The 22,658-nt window shown below is 39.9% G+C and overlaps 1 protein-coding gene and 1 long non-coding RNA gene across 2 annotated transcripts in view; one reads left to right on the top strand and one right to left on the bottom strand.

The window, feature by feature from the left end:
- Klp3A (kinesin-like protein 3A) overlaps positions 1–22,314 on the bottom strand; it is a 343,005-nt gene extending 320,691 nt beyond the window's left edge. The window contains exons 1-3 of the mRNA XM_067139235.2: positions 21,973–22,314; positions 20,818–21,051; positions 16,907–17,024 (exon numbers count right to left, since the gene is read on the bottom strand). The gene's annotated coding sequence lies outside the window, so the exon portion shown is untranslated. The remainder of the gene's footprint in view (positions 1–16,906; positions 17,025–20,817; positions 21,052–21,972) is intronic.
- LOC137498371 (uncharacterized) lies at positions 3,865–5,782 on the top strand. The gene is made up of 3 exons (XR_011017762.1): positions 3,865–4,136; positions 4,255–4,605; positions 5,719–5,782. It is a non-coding gene; the product is annotated as an uncharacterized lncRNA (long non-coding RNA).
- Positions 22,315–22,658: the final 344 nt, after the last annotated feature.

Raw genomic sequence — 22,658 nt, 5'->3', positions numbered from 1 at the left:
ACAATTATCCGACTCATTCTGCGCCACGTGATTTCCACACCTTGAAGATAGGAATATCTCCTCGTCATCACTTGAAACATTTCCGTTAGAATATATTTCATCATCGAACTCCAAATATTCAACATCACTTGGGCATTCGGAGCCTGTATCAGCACATAAATCGTGAATAATTTCATCCCTGTCTAAACACGTGCGATCCCTGAGCGCTGCCATCTTGTATGGCTCTTCAAACTTTGTAAACATGTTGTCAGGAAATGCAAAGAAAAGCTATGATATGAAGAATAATAGAAAAGAAATACGACTATCGATTGTGTAGAACCATACATAAGAGTTCTAGCACCCTTGACCTCCAAATAGTTCCGGTATATCTCAAGAGATAGCACTAAACTTCAGTCTGTCGCTAACACGAGATAACTCTGGACCGGTCCGCAATGCTCGGCCAGGCAAACACGAGTTTTCTGGGGACTGGTCCTGTGTTAAGATGTCTCATGGGATGTGCTGGTTTACGTACAACGTGCTCAAATGACTGCAGTAGCCTGTGCACCTCACGACGACACATGGACGCATCGCTATTCACTTTGTTTTGAGGGTTCACCTGACAGTTTAATGCATAGCTACGCCGACAGATGGACTATAACTACGATTTGACATGCCCTGAGTAGCTAAGGTGTCAAGGTATGCTATACAACCATTGGAACCCCATCTACCAAATTAACGTTCATATACCAGACATTACAAAATATGTTTCCCTGATTTTTTTTTTTTTTTTTTTTTTTTTAAAGCTGTGTATTTATTCATTTTACTTAAATCCCTTGCTGGTGAGATGTAGTGTTTACAGTCCACTGTGTCTTCTGGTATGGGCTAGAACAAATTTGTTACTTTCATTGACCTGTCTCCGTCTCATCCTTGGCTTTGATAATATGAACATGACCGAGGTATGAGCGATGCTAGTAATACCATTCGTTATGCAGCTAGACCCTGTTATGAATGGTGTAAAAATATCGCTCATAGGGTCAGTTAGTGCATGCATTTCAGTGGGCTTGGCAGACTGATATGTAATAGCAACTTCTGGCTTGGTGGGGAAAGCAACGGGAAACAACCTCACTCATTTCCCTACTATACCTCTTCAGTGATGCCTAGGCTATTGGCAGACCTATGAGGATCAAACCAGGCTTTGGGCTAAAATAATGTTTCCAGTGCCATGTCTACGATTCTAGTGTATGTTATATACTCGAGTCTGCAGGTGACACAAAACAAGAAAATATAACTAATTAAATAATTGAGGGTAATTATTGTGTAAACACCATCTAACTGCACAAATTACACCAGAATGTTTTACAGTGTACTGATGACCAATGCATAACTTTTATTAAAATTTGAGAATGTTTTAACATATGTTAGTAGCAAACATTAAATCTGCAAATTTTCATTATTTTAAATCACAGGGCTGCAGAAATAAAAAATATATCGAATTACATTAAATTTACACTACTGAATTGTGTACCTCCCCCATTAAAGATGTGTCCTGTTTTTCTACCTCTCCTTCTATTTAAATTTAGCCAAATCAATCTCGCCAATTTGATTTGGTCGGTATCTTTTCATTCATGATTCAAACTACCCATCTCACCTTCAGCATTCTTCTCTAATAGCACATTTCAAAAGCTTCTATTCTCTTTCTTTATGAGCTAGTTGTCATCCATGTTTCACTTCCATATGATGCCAAGCTCCAGACGAATGTCTTTAAAAAAGCATCTCATTCCGATATCTATGTTCAAAGTGAACAAATTTCTTAAGAAAGACCTTGCTTCGCTGTGTCAGTGTGCATTTTGTCCTTACATCTGCTATTGTTAGTTATTTCACTACCCAAGTAACAATATTCATCTACTTCCTGTAAGACTTCATTTCAAATCAACAGCATTTTTCACAGCCAACCCTAACTTTTTTTTTTGCTATTGGCTTTATGTCACACCGACACAGATATATCTTAAGGCGACGATGGGATAGGAAAGGCCTAGGAATGGGAAGAAAGTGGTTGTGGCCTTAATTAAGGTACAGTCCCAACATTTACCTGGTGTGAAAATGGGAAACCACGGAAAACCATCTTCAGGGCTGCCGACAGTGGGGCTCGAACCCACTGTCTCCCGATTACTGGACACTGGCCGCACTTAAGCGACTGCAGGTATCGAGCTCCCAACCATAACTGTAATCTATTAACATCGAAGGCATATCATCGTGCAAAGAACAATTACTACACGATCTATGTTGAAACAAGAAGTGTGATGTCGCCGAAAGACCCCATGCTCAATATGGCAGTGCCATTTTTGTAAAACCCAAGCTCCATGTTGACAGTGTATATCAAACAGATGACAATAATATCGAGATTATCTCTTTGGAACTCAATAGCTGTATAGTCACCTATTTAGAGGCATGATTTTTTCGCATTAACGATAAATGCGACAAAAAATATTATGAAGTGATTTTGAGATATCTTTACGAATCATAAGTTTCTGGTTAAGATAATATGTATATTGTGTTCGCAAATTAAAGCGATAAGGCCATTGTAAAGCGAAATTCAGTTATTTAGCGAATAGCGCGATATTACAGTGAAATCTATAGTGAATAACGAACTTGGCATTTTGTTCCAATATTATGGAAAAGAAAAGGAAGAGCGAACAAAGATTCATCGACAGGAAAGAAATATGTTAAAATTAATGTTCTGGAAAATCCCTTTAAGACACGGCATCAAAGAAAAGGGGTTGGCACCAGGCTTCTTGCCGAACGAAATGTTTGGAATGTTGTTCTTGTGGTGGGTGGTAATCCCACCCCAGCCTGTCTCCTCACGGCACTGTGCAATCCTGGAATCCCTAATGACGTCTACAAGCAGCACATTTGACTGGTGTATTTCAGCTTCGTGGTCAGGTAAAATTAAGAAAGTGATCACAAACAGTAGCGAAGATGGGTCGCTCGACAAGTGTTAAGGTGCACAGCAGAGGTAAACAGTTTGCGAGTGAAGGTTTATACGTTTCGGAAAGCAATATTTTAATCTGTAAATTTTGTAATGTTCGTATCGAGTGGGAGAAAAAAGATACTGTCTCAAAACATTGTTTTAAAAATATGGAACATTCAGAACGTACATTTAGCACTCCAACAGTAAAACGGCAGGCAACAATAGAACTCTCATTGGATATGCAAAAGAAAGCTAAGAGTGAGAAAATAGAATTTATGCACGAAACAACAACGATGCTACTCAAAGCCAACATCCCGCTGGAGAAGGTAGACGACCCTGCAGTCCAGAAATGGCTTCAAAAGTATGTACCAGGTATGTACAATCTATCAATTAAACCTCCACAGTCAACGATGAGTGATAGTAATGAAACCTTTAATGATTAATTTTAGAATTTCATTAAAGCGAAATAAAAGTGAGACGGCAATATCCATTTCGCGAAATAACGCGAAAATTAGTATCCTTCTCACGAAATCGTTCAAAATTTAATGCGAAAAAATCATGCCTCTATCTGTATACAAGCCCCCTGCAGTAGATTTTTTGTTACTCCTCCTCAGACGTAAACAACTGTAACAAGGCATCCATCATTATTGGAGATTTCAATAGCCGTGGTTGCGTTTAAGGATAACAACAAAGAGGATAAAAATGGAGAAGCAGTTCTTTCTTGGACTCAAACTTACAAACATTCTCTAATCCATGATAGCAAACTCCCTTCCTCTTTCAACAATGGAAGATGGCAAGGAGGATAAAACCCAAATCTGTTTGTTAGTGAAACGATGGTTCAACAATGTTCAAAATCTGTATGTTCACCGATTCCAAATACCTAAAGGTACTCGTCCACGGTGCAACTAAAATGGCATGCAACTTCGATTTGAGCAAGAAAAGTTGAGTGGCTTCGTGTAAACAGTCATGCAATTCGAAAAGTTGCACGTGCCACTCGAGTTCTGCGCAACTTCCAAGTTGCGTGCAATGTCAAAAGTGGCATCGTGTACACAGCGGAAGAGAGGAAGTTGCGCCATCTGAAAGTGGCGTGGAAAGTTTAGATCATTTTTGTGGCGCAACTTTCTCACGTGGTCGTCTGCTGTGGCATTATACTGGTGTTTGAGAGGTTCACACTCGGGAATAAATTAAGGTAAGTGCGTACCTGTATATTATTTATTGTGAATGAAATATAACATGCCTCAAACTAGATACCGGGGTACCCATCTTACTATAAAATAACTGCATAATTTATGTAACTTCATTTACAGGTTACAATGTCTCAGAACACGAAATGGACACGGGAGATGACGAGAAAGCTGATAGATTTAGTTGAAGCACAGGAATGTTTATGGAAGGTTGAGGCAACAGACTATAGAAATAAACAAAAACGTCAGAGAGCTTTGAGTGACATCGGAAAAGAGTTCAACATGTCACCGGATGAGATTAAGATGAAGATCCACAGACTGAGGTCCCAATACACCAACGAGAGAAAGAAAATGACAACAACAAAATCTGGAAGTGGCGCAAATGATAAATACCATACGAAGTGGGAATTCTTCGATGCACTTCAGTTTATGTTTCGCCACACCGGCACTGACAATGACACAGTGGATTCTTTGGTAAGTACTCTTGCCTTATATGTATCTGTATTGCCAAGGAACTTCTCCTTCACGGCAAAAATACTCTTTGAACTCCTCCCGAATGTTTTTAGCTGATGCATGAGCATTTTTAGCAGCACTTCTTTGTAATGGCACCAGTTCATATTCTTCACTGCGCCAAGTACCCTCCGTAACAGTTCCATCTCCATTTTCCCTGTCGAATGTTCCCCTTGGGGCATATATTGCAGCTGAACGTGTAATTAAAAAATTGTGTAACACACAAACAGCACACACGATTGTCTTCACTTTATTAGGTTCTAGTTCCATTGTTCTTCTGAGGCATCGAAATCTAGCAGAGATAATTCCGAAGACGTTCTCTATAACTCTTCTAGCCCTTGATAAACGGTAGTTGAATATTCGCTCTTGGACACTTTGGTTTCTGAAAGCAAATGGCTTCATTGTGTGGGGTTTTAGTGCAAATGCATCATCTGCAACAATGACATGTGGTACTGGAATTGTTCTTCCCGGCAAAGGCTTTGCACTGGGAATATTTAATGTGTTGCTTTCAAGGGCTTTCGACAGAGAACAGTTCCTGTCGAATACCCCTCCATCAGAATCTCTGCCTTTAGAACCAACATTAATGTAGATTAGTTTGTAGTTTGCATCTGCTAGTGCCATTAAAATTATACTATGAGCACCTTTGTAGTTGAAGTACAAACTGCCTCTGTTTGCTGGAGCTCGAATGTTGACGTGTTTTCCATCCAATGTTCCAATACAGTTAGGGAAATTCCACTTCTCGTGGAAATCTTTGGCTATTTCTACCCAGTCATCTTCTGTGTTTGGGACCTAGAAAGAAAGAAAATAATAATAATAATAATAATAATAATAATAATAATAATAAGTACTGGCATTAACCTGACTTCCAACTACATGGGTTAGCGATTTGCTCCCAAAATATTGTACAAGGGGCTTCTAGGTAACTGGCTACTTTCGAGGTGGTAGGGGTTTTTTATGAGTAGGATGTTATATTGATTTTACTACCTAATATATAACTGGTTTCATAGTCATGTATTATTGTTGTTCATATCATTATCATCATCATTGTTGTAACAACTGAAACTTGGTTTATTACAGGGAATGGTTCCAGAGAGAAGTCCAAGTATCGAGGAACAGCACATCGATTATGACTGTGACGCAGACTTAGGAAATGAATCAACTGTCAATCATGATTCATTCTCCCAAAATAGCTGTTTGTCTCCATCACCTAGTCCGGGCACTTCTAGTGTTTCCCAAAGGAGCGATAGAAAACGACGCCGCAGTTCTGAATTTCAAGAACAGGCTGCTATTAACCAATGTATGGCGTTTCTACAGAATGCTAGTAAAAAAGATGAATTTAGTGTCTTTGGAGAATACGTGGCAAATGAAATGCGACAGCTTGACGATTATTTTAGGTACAAACTGAAAACTGGCATACAACAATGTATATTACAAATTAATAATGAATATGCAGCAAAGAGGTTTGGCGTATCAGCTCCACTGCCGACAGTTCTGACGTCACAGACAACAACAGATGTAAATGTTCTACCTTTACATGACTATTATGTTGTGCAACAGGAAGACGAACAGATTCAGTAAAATCATAGCCTAAAATGTATCCACAATGACAATAAAGTAACATTTATATACCTTTATGTAGTCTTCTTTCATCACGCTGTAAATAGCATCACAAACTTCAGGTATTACACGTGAAATAGTGCATGTCGGTATCCGAAATAGATACATCAATGATTGATAGCTGTCACCTGTAACAAAACAAAATGCAGGAAATTACAATGAGGTAAGAGAAATGGTACCTTATGTGTACTGTATAAAAATCCATATTTTTTTAAAAGTCGCCCTACCTGTTGCTAAATATCTCAATGTCAACACAAGCCGTTCCGTTGGTGATATTGATTTTCTCATTAGTGTGTCTTCCTTTTGTATCAACGGCGTTACTCTTCTCAGCAGATATTCAAAATCAGTCGCTGACATTCGTAGGAAATTCTTGTAGAAGACTTGGTCTCCCATGTACAATTCCTGTAGCAAGTTATTAACAACTCCACAATGTTCACGACCTAAAATCCATTCCCTCACCCAACATTTCCGTTTCGCTCTTTCTCGTCTTTTTCTTCGTCGCCGTAATAAAATCAGCGATAAGCAAGCCGCCGATAACACCTCACCAGAAGACATGCTTGGTACTATCAACACTCACATCCGCTAGAACAGCTGACTAGGGAAGTTGCATGCGAGAAAACTTGCGCCACTTAAGTAGCATGGTGTAAACACTCGGTGCAACATTTCTTTCGGCGCGCAAGTTTTCGTGTTGCGCAACAAGAAAAGAGGCAAACTTGCGTGCTGTGTGTAAACAGTGCGTGCCATTTTTCTTGCGCAACACAAAAGTGGCATGCAAGTTTTGTTGCATCGTGGACGAGTACCTTAACACAAACCAATAATGTATCAATTTCTTCCCATCATAAGGCCACAAGAAGTGAATTTCGAACACCGATACAATTTCAGAAAAGCAGACTGGACAAAATTCTCTAACCTGTTAGACGAGAAGGTAAGAAGTGTAGATCCACTACCTGAGAATTATGACTCCTTTGTTGATTTAGTGAAATCCTGCTCAGTTCCTAAAGGATACAAAACGAACTACCTAAAACTTCTGCCTTACTAGATGAATACTATAAACTCCATCAACAAAACCCTTTTGGAGAAGAAACTAGTCGTGCAGCACACAGCATTATCGCTTCCATCTTTGAGGCAAAGAGGGAGCAATGGATGAAGTTGCTATCAGAATGCAGTATGCGGAGGAGTAGCCAGAAAGCTTGGAGGCTTCTCTGGTGTCTTGTTAACGATCCTACCCAGTCAAACACGCAAGCCAGTTTCAAAGCAGATCAAATTGCACATCAACTGCTACTGAATGGTAAACCAACTGACTCTTTTAACATAAGAAATAAGCCATTGATACACCGTGAGCTGGAGAGTAACAATCTTTCCCAACCTTTTACTCCTCCTGAACTCAAAAAAGCTTTGAATAAATTCAAAAATGAAAAAGCAGCTGGTCTTGATGACATACGAATTGAACAAATTAAGAACTCTGGTCCTACTACAAAGCTTTGGATTCTGCAATTAATGAACAACTGCGTCTAGTCACTCAAGATACCAAAAGTTTGAAGGAAAGCTAAGGTTATTGCCATTCTTATGCCTGGTGAAGAAAAGAATGATCCGATGAGCTACAGACCCATTTCATTAACATGCCATCTCTATAAGCTGCTCGAAAGACTCATTCTTCAAAGAATGATGGACAAAATTGAACCTTATCTCATTCTTCAACAAGCTAGTTTCAGGGAAGGACATCACAGGTCCTCAAATTAGCTCAACAAATCAAAGGTGGTTTTGAAATGCGGAAGATAACAGGTGCTGTTTTTATCAACCTCTCAGCAGCCTATGTCACTGTCAAACAATCTCCTGGTGGTAAAACTCTACGAAATCATACATGACTATCAGCTTACCTACATGATCAGAAAACTCCCACAAAACAGAAGGTTCTTTGTGGAATTCCAGGGGAAGAGAAACAGGTGTAGAATGAAGAAAAATGGATTACCTCAAGATAGTGTACTTGCACCAGCCCATATTAACATCTACACAAATGATCAACCATTACCCAAAGGAACTCACGAGTTTCATCTATGCTGATGACCTTACTCTCACTGCTCAAGCTGGCCGTTTTGAAGAGATTGAGATGGCTTTAACTAGCACTTTGAAAGACCTTACCACATACTACAGGAATAATCAATTGAAGCCAAATCCTGCAAAAACTCAATTATCCATCTGAAGAGTAAACTAGATACCTGAACATCACAAGGGGAGGGATCAAGCTGGCACATTGTGAAACCCCAAAATATCTTGGGATTACTTTAGATCACACACTTTCTTATAGAAAACACTGTATGAACACCAAAGTAGCTGGCAGGGATAGTGTGATACGGAAGCCGACTGGGCACGGAAGCCGACTGGAACAACCTGGGGAGCACAGCCAGACACAGTGAGAACCTCAGCACTAGCATTATGTCAGCAGAGTACGCTTGTCCAGTACGGTGAAGATCTTGCCATACCAAAGAAGTAGAGAAAAATTGCACTATCTTGCTGGCAGCGCACCTCCTAATATCCGACGTGAGGTAGCAGCCCGTAAGGAGAAGACCACATCATTAAAATCCCAAGCTCATCCACTGTATAGACTCCTACTACCACCATCGCGGTTAACATCACACAAAAGTTTCTTGAAGACCACACAGAAACTTGAAGGAACACAACGGCACGCAAGACTCACCTTGTGGCGAGCTAGGGTTGAGCATCGTGGATGATGGAAAACACCTTGTGAAGAATTACCAGCTGGATATATGGAGTACTGGACGAATTGGAGAATTGGTGTTACTAGGTGCAAGACCAATCTGCACAAGTGGGGATATTCTGTGGATTCTGTTTTGTGCGACTGTGGTGAAGTGCAGACTATGGTCCATCTGCTAGATTGTTGTTTTTGTCCTGCCACATGTACAGAGAAAGAACTGCTTGAGGCAACAAGGAATGCACTCGACGTTGCTAATTTCTGGTGCACCACAGTATGAACCTTTGGTGCACAATTTATTATCTGTAGACTTTTTTTCTACATCTTTATATATAACTTTGCTTCTGACACAATATAAATAAAATTTCCTAATCTATTTCCTGCATATTCTGACTTTGTTCCACAGCACTCCATTACATTTGTGACATATTTTCTTTCATCCGGTACTCTAAGTATCTGTCCATATCATTCAGCAATTTCTCCAGATGTGCAGACTCAGATAAAATAACAATATCATTGGCAAATCTCAGAATTTTTCTTTACACAGCTTAGACTGCAATTCACTTTCCAAATTCCTCTGTAATTTCCTTTACTGCCTGTTCTATATAAACACTGAAAAGTAGAGGAGACAAACTGCAGCCTTGCCTCACTCCTTTGTGGATTGCCGCTTCTTTTTCAAAGCCCTTGATTCTTAACACTGCAGACTGATTTTGGGCACAGATTGTAGATAATTCTTCTTTTGCAGTATCTGATCCTAATCACCTTCTGAATCTCAAATAGCTTGGTCCAATCAACATTATCAAATACGTTATTTAGACCTACGAATGCTAGGTACGTGGGCTTGTCCTTCTTAGTTTGATCATCTAAGATCAGACCTAAAGTAAGGATTGCTTCATATGTTCCTACATTTCTTCTGAAGCCAAAGTGATCTCCGAACTGAGCTTCATCTTATCTTTCCATTCTTCTGTAAATAAAACGTTAAAATTTTGCGGGTGTGAGATACTGAACTAATGGTACGGTAGTTTCCACACTTTGTTGGGAACAGGCATAACAATATTTCGTCTAAAATTGGACGGCATTTCTCCTGTATCATACATCTTACACACTAAATGGAATAACTCACCATGCTGGTTTCTATGAAGGTAGTCTGCAATTTTGAGGGTATATCATCAATTCCAGGTACCTTGCTCCTATTTAGATTTCTCAAAGCTCTGTCAAATTCTGACCTCAAAATTAGGTCTCTCACTTAAATCAGCATACAGCCTCTTCTTGTTCCAGAGCCTTATCATCTACTTTTTTACCTTGCTTACAACTCTTCAATATGTTTCTGTCATCTTTCTGCCTTGTCTTCTTTAACTAGAATTTTTTTTCCATCTGAGCTCTTAATATTCATACACCTAGTTTCCTTTTTCCAATGGTTTCCTTAATTTTCCTGTATGCAGCATTTTCCTTTCCTATGACATTCAACATCCTTGTACTTCTCTTTCAACCATTCTTTCTTAGCTGTCCTGCACTTTATATTTCTCAACTTCATTCTTTAATCGCCTGTATTCTTTTCTGCTCTCCTCATTTTTGCATTCTTGTACTTAAGCCATTCATTATCAAAGGGTAGAGAAGGTCCACCTATTCAATACCATTAGCTTAATGTAGTGTCTTATAACTGGTACTAGTTTCGACCCTACATACATTGGGTCATCTTCAGCCATGATCTAATTGGAAACATATGTTTACATACAACCAACAATAAAGAACAGAGTTTTCCCCAGAAAGTTTTGTCAGCCAGGTGGCAGAAATGAGTATCCGGGCAGAGAATACTTTTCAAAAAAAAAAAAAAAAATTATGGAATTTCAATTTGTTCCCCTCAGGGTATTAACAATACAATCAGACAGGTAAACATTCACTGCAAAATTAAACTATTTTAGTGTTATCATGTACAAGACATAACAGAGTATTCTGAACTTTTAGTGTTCTACTGCTCGTTCATAACCATGCAACACCAGGGCATACAACTCTGTTGCTGTGGAGTGCCATCAAATACATCATGGCGCCATACGAGTTTGTGACGTCATGCGGAATTGAGTGCTCGCATGCGATTCCACGCTAATCCAGACACCACTCGCGCACAACATTACGAGATAGTCGAGGTAAACATTTAAACTCAAATGTAATTAATACAATTATGCCGACAATAATGAAAATGTATCATTTAAGTGGACAGTTTTACGGTACTTACATTTTATTTTGGAGCGCCCAATGATTCAAATATTTACTGATATGTAATGAGCACATATCTAGGTTATGTTAGCCGGGCAGTGCGCCCATTAAGAGGGTCCTAGGGAGAACACTGAAGAATACAATTTGGTATGTCTTAAAATAAAATCTGCATCTAAAACATTGATGAAGTCGGAATACACATTTAAGATTGAGACTAAAATGACACACTAAAACTGTTGTGGTTGGCATTGCTTCTCCCCTTCCAGCACACGACTGCCCCGAGCTGCCTGACCCCACGCCTTATATAGCCTCTTCTGGCGTGCGTGTAGATGGGATAGCACGGGCAAAGCCGCGCGCTAGAAGAGGAGGCAGCAATGGTGGTGACTGAAGGCCTGCCTCCCATCCGTGCTTTATTTTCATATATAAATATAAATTACAGAGACATATATCACGTTGGCGACTATGAGACCTGCCGGCGGGTCACGCCAACTCTTTACTTCTGGACGGTGAGACCCGCTGGCGGTCTTGTGACACAAGATATGTACTGGAGCCGCATCACGCGCCGTTCACAGATTATGCTTTCGTCCTTTCTGGTTTGTCTCTACATAAGACAAACTAACTTCGTATACAGTGGGACATGCAGGGAGTACATAGGAGCTAGGATAATTAGGAAATGATTCAATATGCTTGTTCCATTACTTAAATCATTTTCTATGAAGAAAATATCTACAAATGTAAGAATAGAGATATTCAGGTTAACTCTGTTCAGAAAATCATAACTATCGGTTGTATTGGAGTTGAATACTTAACAGCATCATTAATAATAATAATAATAATAAAAATATAAAGAAAATTATATCGTACACATGGTTTATTAAAACAGTTAATATTTTGTTAAACTAATACACTGATGGTAAAAAAAGGGAATGAGTGTAACAATGTGAGATACCACTTCAGTGTTGCTTATGGAAACAAAGCAGGCACAACGATGGCTTCTTGGGACAGTCCTCACAGTACGTGGACACTTTCTTGCAGTGCTTCTGAGCATAAGTTCTGTCATGGATATTCACTAGTTCTGCGTAACAACTGATGCAACGTTTACATACTTTTCTATTTTGGCCATCCTTTTCTTCTGTTCCCTTCAAAATATGACGACGTTAGTGTCGTGTGTCTGCGCGCTCCTCGCTCTGCGCCGCCTGCTCCGCGCACGCAACAGCCTGGATTGTTCTCGACTCTATGAGACGTTTGCACTGCGCTTGCCTGTTACATCAGCCAGCTATATAAAGGCGCTGCCTTCCAGCGACAGGTGAGGGCTTGCCAGTGCTCAGCACCAGATTATGCCGAATGTCGAACACGGAGGCTATCCCTCTTAAAAAGGTGTCTCGAATAGGTGGACTGATTCTGAGTGTTTGAGGTTTCACCTCGGGTTACTGCCTCCGCTCCTGTTTCCCGCAGCCACGTCGAGCCCGATGACAGTATTCCCTCAGTCCCACCTAGGTTCAAACACATCAATTAGTATTCTACTAATTATACATTTCAATGTCAGTTCCTGACAAGTTACAGAAACAATTAATATTCTATTAGTGCAAGCTTTCGCTACTGATTACACTTGTGACGGTATAGAACCGATAGTTTTCAACTATCAAGAACTCTAGCTTTTCAATGAACTTTCGCATCAAGATAGAATCATGTATATATGTATATAAAGTGTACATTTTTTTTGGAACTTCAGTCTTCAAGCAACGTTAACTGTTTATAATTTTCATACTGCTTCGAGGAAAGTTTCATTTGAATTTATGTATATATGTTGTTAAGACTATCTGAAGCAATAAAATATAGTTGTGTTCCTGTATACCTGTTCTTGTATACAACAGTTAGGGAGGAGTGGAGAGAGTAGCTGCTGTTCTTATACTGTTCCCCAAAATTTCAACAACCAACTCCTCTCTAAATTTTCCAATTTGCAATTTCTTCCCCATTACTTCATTATGTAAAATGAGCGCATTCACAACAGCCGCTCCAAGCACAAGTTCCAGTGCAACTTTATGATATCACCTAAATGTTCTGCATAAAGACCGCCAATTTCAGTGAGGTAGCCGGCGGGTCACAGATTGCAAGCGAACCCCGTGCGTTACTTGTGGACGATGAGACCCGCCAGGCGGTCCCAGCACACAGTGTACACAGTGCACCCTAATGCCTATAGGCCGTACTTAAGATACGTAATAGTATGTAATATATCCATTAGAGTTCACGTATCTCTGATTTTTCACTTCGTTCCTAATGAATAAACTCGGAAAACAATACGCCGTCGTCAACATGATATATGTAACCACTAAACAGATTAAGATCGGGCTGATAGCCCCTTAGCTAACCAGTAAATACAAATACAAAACAAAAGAATATATACAATAGCGAATGCTAAAACCTTATTATCTTCTGGCACCTGGGTGAGCCATGTTGTTGTCGTTTTCTTCTTGGTTTGGTGTCTGGTGCAGGTGGAGACGCTGGAGGTAGACCTGTTAACCAAAGCATAATCCTGGCTGGTTCTGCTGTCGACCTAGACGGGCTGGAGTCGTGCCGAAGTCCTGCCCCTCCGCCGGTCTGTGGTTGCTTCATTTGGCTGCAGCCCCGTCCTCGAGGCTTGCCGCGAGAGACCGGGGTTGGGCGCGGCACTGTCTGGAATGAGAAGCCCTCCGGGGTCCAAGCTAGTGTTTCGCTCGATGCTGTGTCTAACTGGATGGCAGCTTGTCATCCTTTGTTGATTGCTATGTACAGCAGATTTGCCCTGGTGGCAAAGTAGTTCTTCTGAGCGTGGTCGATATGGTCCCATGCGCTGAGATCCCAAAGGACTGTCTCTATGTCATGGCGATCGCGTCCCGCTGTCGTCACTACCAGTTGCTGGTGAAGAACCTGCGCCAACTGCTGTACTCGGGCCAGCTCTGGATTTGTCCATTCTGAAATATAGTCTCCTGGGCGAAGGGTCCACCACTGGAGGGCGGGCGGTTGTAGAGGCTGCTGCCGATCGTTTCTTGGAGGATGATAAGGTTGTTCTTGTACCGTTTCATCCATGTGGTCGTAATCTTAGCTTTCCAGGTTGGCCACTCGTGTTAGCAATGTTTGCTTCAGGGCAAGCTTGTCTAGTGATTGTTGGATTTGCTGAAGATGTAGCAAGGTGAGGTCCGCTGTGCCCTGGGCCATGTGAAGGGGTGTTGTCTGTGATGAGACGTCGATGGTCTGGCGGTCTGCTGAGGTGTCCCGACTGGATGGCTGGCTTTTGTTACGACTACGTGTACGTAACTTTGTCCTAGGGTACTCGTCAGTGATAGAGCATTGCGACTTACCCCTTCGATGTGAGACTTTCCCCCGAGGAGACGAGGTCTGGGTAGGAACAGAGAGCACGAGGTGAAGAATGTTGTTGCTGCTCCCCTTCCAGCACACGACTGCCCCGAGCTGCCTGACCCAATGCCTTATATAGCCTCTTAGTCTAGTAGACTATACTTCAGGATGGACAAATCCAGAGCCGCCCGAGTACAGCAGTTGGCACAGTCTCTTCAGCAGCAACTGGTAGTGACGACAGCGGGATGCGATCGTCACGACATAGAGACAGTCCTCTGGGGTCTCAGCGCATGGGACCATATCGACCAAGCTCAGAAGAACTACTTTGCCACCAGGGCAAATCTGCTGTACATAGCAATCAACAAAGGATGGCAAGCTGTCATCCAGTTAGACACAGCAACGAGCGAAACACTAGCTTGGACCCCGGAGAGCTTCTCATTCCAGACAGTGCCGCGCCCAACCCCGGTCTCTCGCGGCAAGCCTCGAGGACGGAGCAGCCAAATGAAGCAACCACGGACCGTCGCAGGGGCAGGACTTCGGCACGACTCCAGCCTGTCTAGGTCGACAGCAGAACCTGCCAGGATTGCGCGTTGGTTAACAGGTCTACCTCCAGCGTCTCCACCTGCACCGGACACCAAAACAACAAGAAAACGACAAGAACAACACAGCACACCCAGATGCCAGAAGATAATAAGGTTTTAGCATTTGCTGTTGTATATATTCTTTTGCTTTACATCTGTATTTACTGGTTAGCTAAGGGCCTATCAGCCCGATCTTAATATGTTTAGTGGTTATATTTATATATATATATATATGTATATTATCTATAATTTATATATGAAAATAAGGCACAGATGGGAGGCAGGCCTTCCAAACTATCATGTGCACGTAGCCCCTACTCTTTGATCTCGTCGGAATGTAGAAACAATCACCAACAATCCAAAATACTTCACTTATATCACTTTAGTCTATCCATTTCCCTTTTTCCCTGTTCAGATTCTCTAACCTATCACATTGATTCAAACTTCTAACTCGCAAAAAGTCAGTATCCATCTTCCAGATGATTGCCCCATATCATGTAGGTGCCACCCAAAGATCCAATGGGAGACTATTTTACCTCCAGAAGAAAGCCATCATCAGTACATCATTCATACAGAGAAAACTGCACGTCCTCGGGAGTTAAGTTACGGATGCAGTTTCCTGCTGCTTTTCAGTCATGCAACAGAATCAACATAGCTAAGCCATGCTAAATACTATTACAAGACAATATCAGTCAATCATCCAGCCTACCACCCTTGCAACTTCCGAAAGGGTGAACCATTCGTTAGTCTGGACTCTCGACAGATATCTATCTGATATGGTTGAATCTATGGCTGGGCTATCAGCTTCACTAGGACGCACAGGCCAACCCACTGCGGCAAGGTCTCATAGTTCGCAGGGTCAGGCAAGCACGATAATTCCTAACAAAACAATTACACTACAATAATTCCTAACTGCACTTAGATGTATCCTAATTACAATTGAAACATCAAAAATGTAGAATTTGAAACTAAATCATAATCAATTATTTTTTTCATTCCTACAACCGAAACTAAACCTGCCCTTCAATGTTGAAAGATCGAGGTTTCAAAGTACAAATTACGTCAGTTTGAACTACCTACTCAGAACTACAAATAAGTTATCGGAATATAGGAATCAGATTATTTTTTTTTTTTTTTTTTACTAAACTATGCCCTTTGTTCTTGACTGTAGCAACAATGCAATATTGTTGATGATGATGATGATGATGATGATGATGAAGATGCTTGTTGTTTAAAGGAGCCTAACACCTAAGGTCATTGGCCCATAAATGCAATATTTGAACATGAAGAGCAGAAATAATCGATAACTATTTTGCCAGTGAAATTATGTTGAATTTCTTTCTTTAAACAAAAATTACAACGGTTTTACGTTATTTAATTAAAGAAATGATTACCTCCATAGCAGGTGGAACTGGTGAATTGCTACTGGAAATACCATATCTATTGCTTGTACGAATGTAAAAGCTCCGGAATTTACCACTCCTTATGATATTCAATCTTTAAGTATTCTATCAACAAACCTATTCATATTTTAATATAAAATAATTAATATTATTTCTTCTTACCCCCAACCCAAAATCGAAACAGAGTAAAACTTAACCTGCAACACGTAATCTACTAAACATCAACAGAACTATTCTATGTAAAAATTTAAATAAATAGGCCCTATCACGAATCTTAGTTAATACAAATAAACATTAAACACTGATATTTATAGAGCTAAATGGATCACACATATAGAAAATGAACTAAATTTATATAAGTATTAACTACATGCACAGAGTATAATGAATTGCCTACTGGCACTTACAGTCGAACCTCAATATCTCGAAGTAACTTCAATTTCCTGGCCGTTAGTCGTACTCTTCACCAATATTTATGTCTCTATTACGCTAATTTTTTAATTTCTCGAAGCAAAAGTTCCCTACCTAGAAGAAGAAAATAATCTGTAATTTGAATTTTGTTCGACATTAACTGTGCAATACAGCATTTATTACAGCGGCTTACCTGTCCGCCGCTGGTGTGTTAACCACAGACAGTTCGAGCTGCTTGAGCCCTCTCCTGTACCGTCAGCAGACCAGGCGTTACTGCACCTCGATTGTAAAGGATAGTGTTTTCACAGCAATAGTCTACTGTTGAAAACTATGTGAAAGAAGGCAAGCTTGAGAGCAAAAATCAGAAGATGATGTTAATGGAAGTTTCATGTTACTCTAGTGTATGTAGTCTGTTTTCAACAATATATAAGTAATAATAATAACAACGTAGACGTTTCCACCTTTTCAATACTACAATATATTCACAAAATTATAAATTACACGGTACTAGTTTCGACCCATCTAGGGGTCATCATCAGCCGTATTGGAGCAAAGATCATTTGTGGCGAAATCCTAAGAAAATGTTATTTTAAAGAATAACAAGTGAAATGAGATGTTATTATGGTAATAGTTAATAATACAAGGAATATACATACTAAGAGGTTTTTAACAAAGAATAAAGTATAAATGGGGTGTTGTAAAAATTATAATCATGGAAATCAGTAAGTTCTTGTATTGAAATGAAATATGGCTTAGGAAGAGGGCTTAAGGTGGGGCTGAAGGGTGCGGGAGAAAGTGTAATTGTCTTGGAAAAGTACCTTTGATTAAATTTAGGATTGAGTTTAGGTTGGCTGCATTATTGTTTCTGAGGAAAGTGATAAATAGATCGAAGAGTATGTTGGGTTTCTCTGAGATTTCATTGAGATTGTGACTGGCATTAAAGTATTGGTCTAGGTGTATGTAGTAATTTTCCATTATGTTGAGTAAAGGGCCCTTGTTTGCTAATACGAGGATGTCCATGTCTTGTTCAATATTGGTGAAATTATGGTTATAATCTTGCATGTGTTGGCCGATGGCTGAAAACCTGTTGTATTTTATTGCGTTAGTGTGCTCGTGGTATCTGATAATGAAGTTTCTCCCGGTTTGCCCGATGTAGGTTTTTTTACAGGTGGTACATTTGATCCTAGAACAAGAACTTACTGATTTCCATGATTATAATTTTTACAACACCCCATTTATACTTTATTCTTTGTTAAAAACCTCTTAGTATGTATATTCCTTGTATTATTAACTATTACCATAATAACATCTCATTTCACTTGTTATTCTTTAAAATAACATTTTCTTAGGATTTCGCCACAAATGATCTTTGCTCCAATACGGCTGATGATGACCCCTAGATGGGTCGAAACTAGTACCGTGTAATTTATAATTTTGTGAATATATTGTAGTATTGAAAAGGTGGAAACGTTTACGTTATTATTATTACTTATACATTATTCTCAGTTCAATACGGACCAAAAACATGAAATTCATAACCATCAATGTTTTCAACAAGTTGTTATAATAAGGGATGTACTTGTAATTAAAATGATTAAGTATTTCAAGTTCCTTTTTATATGGTTAAGCAACAATAGACATATATGATTCGGTTATGATATTTCCATATCTCAAAATTTCAATAACCCAAAATAAATTTTATCCCCCTAGGTGATTCGAGATATTGAGGTTCAACTGTAGTTTCATTCTTGTGCTCACTATGACAACCACCTTGCCATAAGTGGAGAGCATTGGTCTCTCCCTTGGAAATGGAATGTCTGGAACAACAATGAATAAATCTCAAAAGGATAATTTCAACATGGTGGGATAAAAAGAATTTCAACTGGCTTGGACACAAAGATGATGATGATTGTTGTTTTAAGGGGCCTAACATCTAGGTCATCGGCCCCTGGACACAAACATTCAGTCATCTTCTTTCTCTTCGCCTCTCCCCATTTCTACACAGGGTTGGCTTGCTTTCTTGCAAAATTTCTCCCAAATATAACAACTAAGATTTTTTCTTTCAAATCTGCCTTCCTACAAAGGTAGCCCCACACATATACCTTCACCCCTCATAAACATGTATGCATATTCATTTTTAATATTCTGAGGTCTTTAGTTGGATTTAAATTTCTAACTGCATTGAAGAATGTTGAATGTGAGGGTATTAAAGGGTTGTAGTAAGGATGTAGTCCACCTCTGTGGTGTAGTGGTTAGTGTGATTAGCTGCCACCCCCGGAGGCCCGGGTTCGATTCCCGGCTCTGCCACAAAATTTGAAAAGTGGTACGAGGGCTGGAACGGGGTCCACTCGGCCTCGGGAGGCCAACTGAGTAGAGGCGCATTTGATTCCAACCTCAGCCATCTTGGAAGTGTTTTTCCGTGGTTTCCTCACTTCTCCTCCAGGCAAATGCCGGGATAGTACCTAATTCAAGGCCACGGCCGCTTCCTTGTCTATCCCTTCTAATCTTCCCATCCCCCCTCCCTCCCGCAAGGCCCCTGTTCAGCATATCAGGTGAGGCCGCCTGGGCGAGGTACTGGTCATCCTCCCCAATTGTATCCCCAATCCAGAGTCTGAAGCTCCAGAACACTGCCCTTGAGGCGGTAGAAGTGGGATCCCTCGCCGAGTGAAAAGCCGACCCTGGAGGATAACCAGATTAAGAAGAAGTAAGGATGTATAGGAGACGGCACATAAGTGACTGGTACGACCACAATTAGAATATGGTTCCATTATATGGGACCCTCAGCAAGATTACTTGATTTGAGAACTGGAAAAATTCCAAAGAAAAGTAGCACGATTTGTTCTGGGAGATATCAAACAAAGGGTGAGTGTTATGAAAATGTAGCAAACATTGGGCTGGGAAGACTGGGGAGTAAGGAGAAAAGCTTCTCGACCAAGGGGTACGTTCTGAGCTGGCGCTGGAGAGACGGTGTGGAATGACGTTAGTAGATGAATAACGTTGAGTGGTCTTTCTAAAAGTAGGAAGGATCACAGTATGAAGATAATGTTGGAATCCAAGAGGACAAATATTCATTTATAGGAAGAGCAGTTACGGATTTGGAATAATCCACCAAGGGAGACGTTCGATACATTTTCAACTTCTTTGAAATCATTTCAGAAAAGACTAGGGAATAACTGATAGGGATTCTGCCACCTGGTTGAATGCCTTAAATGCAGATCAGTGGAGACTGATTTTTTTTGTAAAGTGTATATGTTTTGTTTATTAAGTGTATATTACAGTGTAAAGTTGTGTATTGTGTATGTATGTATATATACATGCATACGAATGCTGCCTTTGTCCTGATAATAAATATGGTTCAAAAACTGATAACAATGTATTTTCAATTGACCATCATTCGCAGATATTTCCCATCTAAAATCACTAGGATATAATTTTTTATGCATATGTATTGTTTGTATGGCGTCTATTTTCTTGCCTTTCTAGAGTAGGTATCGGTCTCGAAAGCCAAGAATAACGGCCGAGAGGGTTCACCATGCTGACCCCATGACGACACCTAATCTGCAGGTCTTAGGGTTGAGCAGCGGTCGCTTGGTAGTCCCAGCATACTCACTAATAGAAATGTTATATTACAGCAAACTTTTAGCAAATTGCACTCAAATATCTGGACTGAGATGGTGACTTAAGATTTAACAGGATTTATTCAGCAGGCACTACAATCTCATCTCTAAGACACACGGTAAGCCAAGTCTTTCTAAAATCATTATATTAAAAAACACTTTAAAAAACTTGGTATGGCACCACGAGCTCCCAGTGAAAAAAAAAAAAACATAAACCTTGACTGACTCCAAGTAACTGAAGAAATTTATTGTGGGTTCAAAAATACTCTTCTTTTGTTGATGTAGCCTACCTCTGTTCTGGCACTGGAGAGACGGCGTGGAATGACATAAGTAGACCTTTTGCAAGCTCGTCTTCTTCCTCACCACTTTGTTGTAATTTTGAGCGATTTGACTTGACTATTTGTACAATCAATGGCATAAAAGACCTTATTGTGAGATCCACAATTACTTTGCGTTAGTAGAGTACACAATCATGACAACCCTCCAAGTTGATCCATTCACAGCAAGGCAGGAAACTTCCTCCACTAGAAAAATACTTAGGCCTATAGAAAATACATTACATTTGAGTAAGTACACTGAACTACAGTAAACTAAAACAAATTATAGATAGTGAGAACTGAGAACAAGTAATAGCTTACACCAACAACATGATACCTAAGCTAAGGATGAACGAAGCAATACTGTCATTTTTTATTTATTGATTGATTCACTTTATATGGCATAGCTCAGGTTATGAAGCCTGCTGTTATGCCAGACCATCTTATATGTGCTACAATGTGTAAAGGAGAGGGCATATAAGACTCTGGTAAGACTCCAACTAGAGTATGGTTCCAGTGTACGGGACCTTCACCAGGATCAATCGATTCGACAACTAGAAAGAATACAAGGAAAAGCAGCTCAATTTGTTCTAGGTGTTTTTTGAAAAAAACAGTAGTGCTACAAAAATGTTGCAAAGTTTGGACTGAGAAGACTTGGGAGAAACGAGACGAGCTGCAAGACTGTTTGTTAGTGGACAGATGGCGTGGAATGACATTAGTAGACAAATAAATTGGAGTGGTGTTTGTATAAGTAGGAGAGATTACAATATGAAGATAACGTTGGAATTCAAGAGGAAAAATTGGGGCAAATATTTGTTTATAGGAACAGGAGTTACGGACTGGGATAATTTATCCAGGAGATGTTCAATAAATTTCCAAATTCTTTGCAAATATTTAAGAGAAGACTAGGTAAAAAGCAGATTGGGAATCTGCCCCCTAGGCGACTGCCCTAAATGCAGATCAGTTGTAACTGACTGATTGACAGTAGGTACAGAATCTCGCCAAACAAAGCAATTCATAATTTGAAAGCACGCAGAACTTGTCGACATGTAAATATCACAGCAAATAAACTAGTCCTTCAATAAGCGATGTAATATTAATGGAATTCCTTGTTATGCAAGACCTTACCTTAAAATTAATTGACAATCCAAAACATCCAAGGATTCAGGTACTTCAAATTTTGTTGCGAATAAACAACACTACATTTAGATCAACAATTACGATAAAATCAATGAAGCAACAGAGTGTACATTCGTACTGTCATCTACCACCCATTTCCATCGTCAAACATCTGTCAAAAGAAATCGGCTACCAGTTGGAAGCTCGTCTTCTTCATCATTATTTTATAGTAATTTTGATCCAAGGTTTTGTCCAATCAATGGCATACAAAACCTTTCCGCGTTTCATTTACCTATATTCTTGGACTTCATATACAACTAACGATTAAAAGGCAAAAAACACACTTGAGAACCAAGCACATCACCCATCAAAGTAGTAACACACACATATAATATTATACACACTACGATATTCCCGCCAAACGCCGAAGCTACACAAAAGCCAATCGCAAGTGTCAGCGTCGCCAACCTCTGAAATGGCCTAGATCGTACAATAAGCTCTAAAATATCATATTTTCCCAAGAGAGCATCCACAAACTTAAAGCAACCATTAAAAAATTTGTTATGACTCTCAGAAGCAATAGCTCATTCACGCAGCAGCTTACTTCGCAGGAAGCTGACTGGTCTATTCTTGGTTAATAACATGAGATTTCCGAAAACACAAGTACCACTGGTTCTGTTCCACTGACGTATCGT

This window comes from Anabrus simplex, chromosome 2 (assembly GCF_040414725.1).
Source record: "Anabrus simplex isolate iqAnaSimp1 chromosome 2, ASM4041472v1, whole genome shotgun sequence".
Lineage (NCBI taxonomy): Eukaryota > Metazoa > Arthropoda > Insecta > Orthoptera > Tettigoniidae > Anabrus > Anabrus simplex.
Note: the sequence above shows the minus strand (reverse complement) of the source record. Positions and strands in the feature narration are given on the sequence as shown.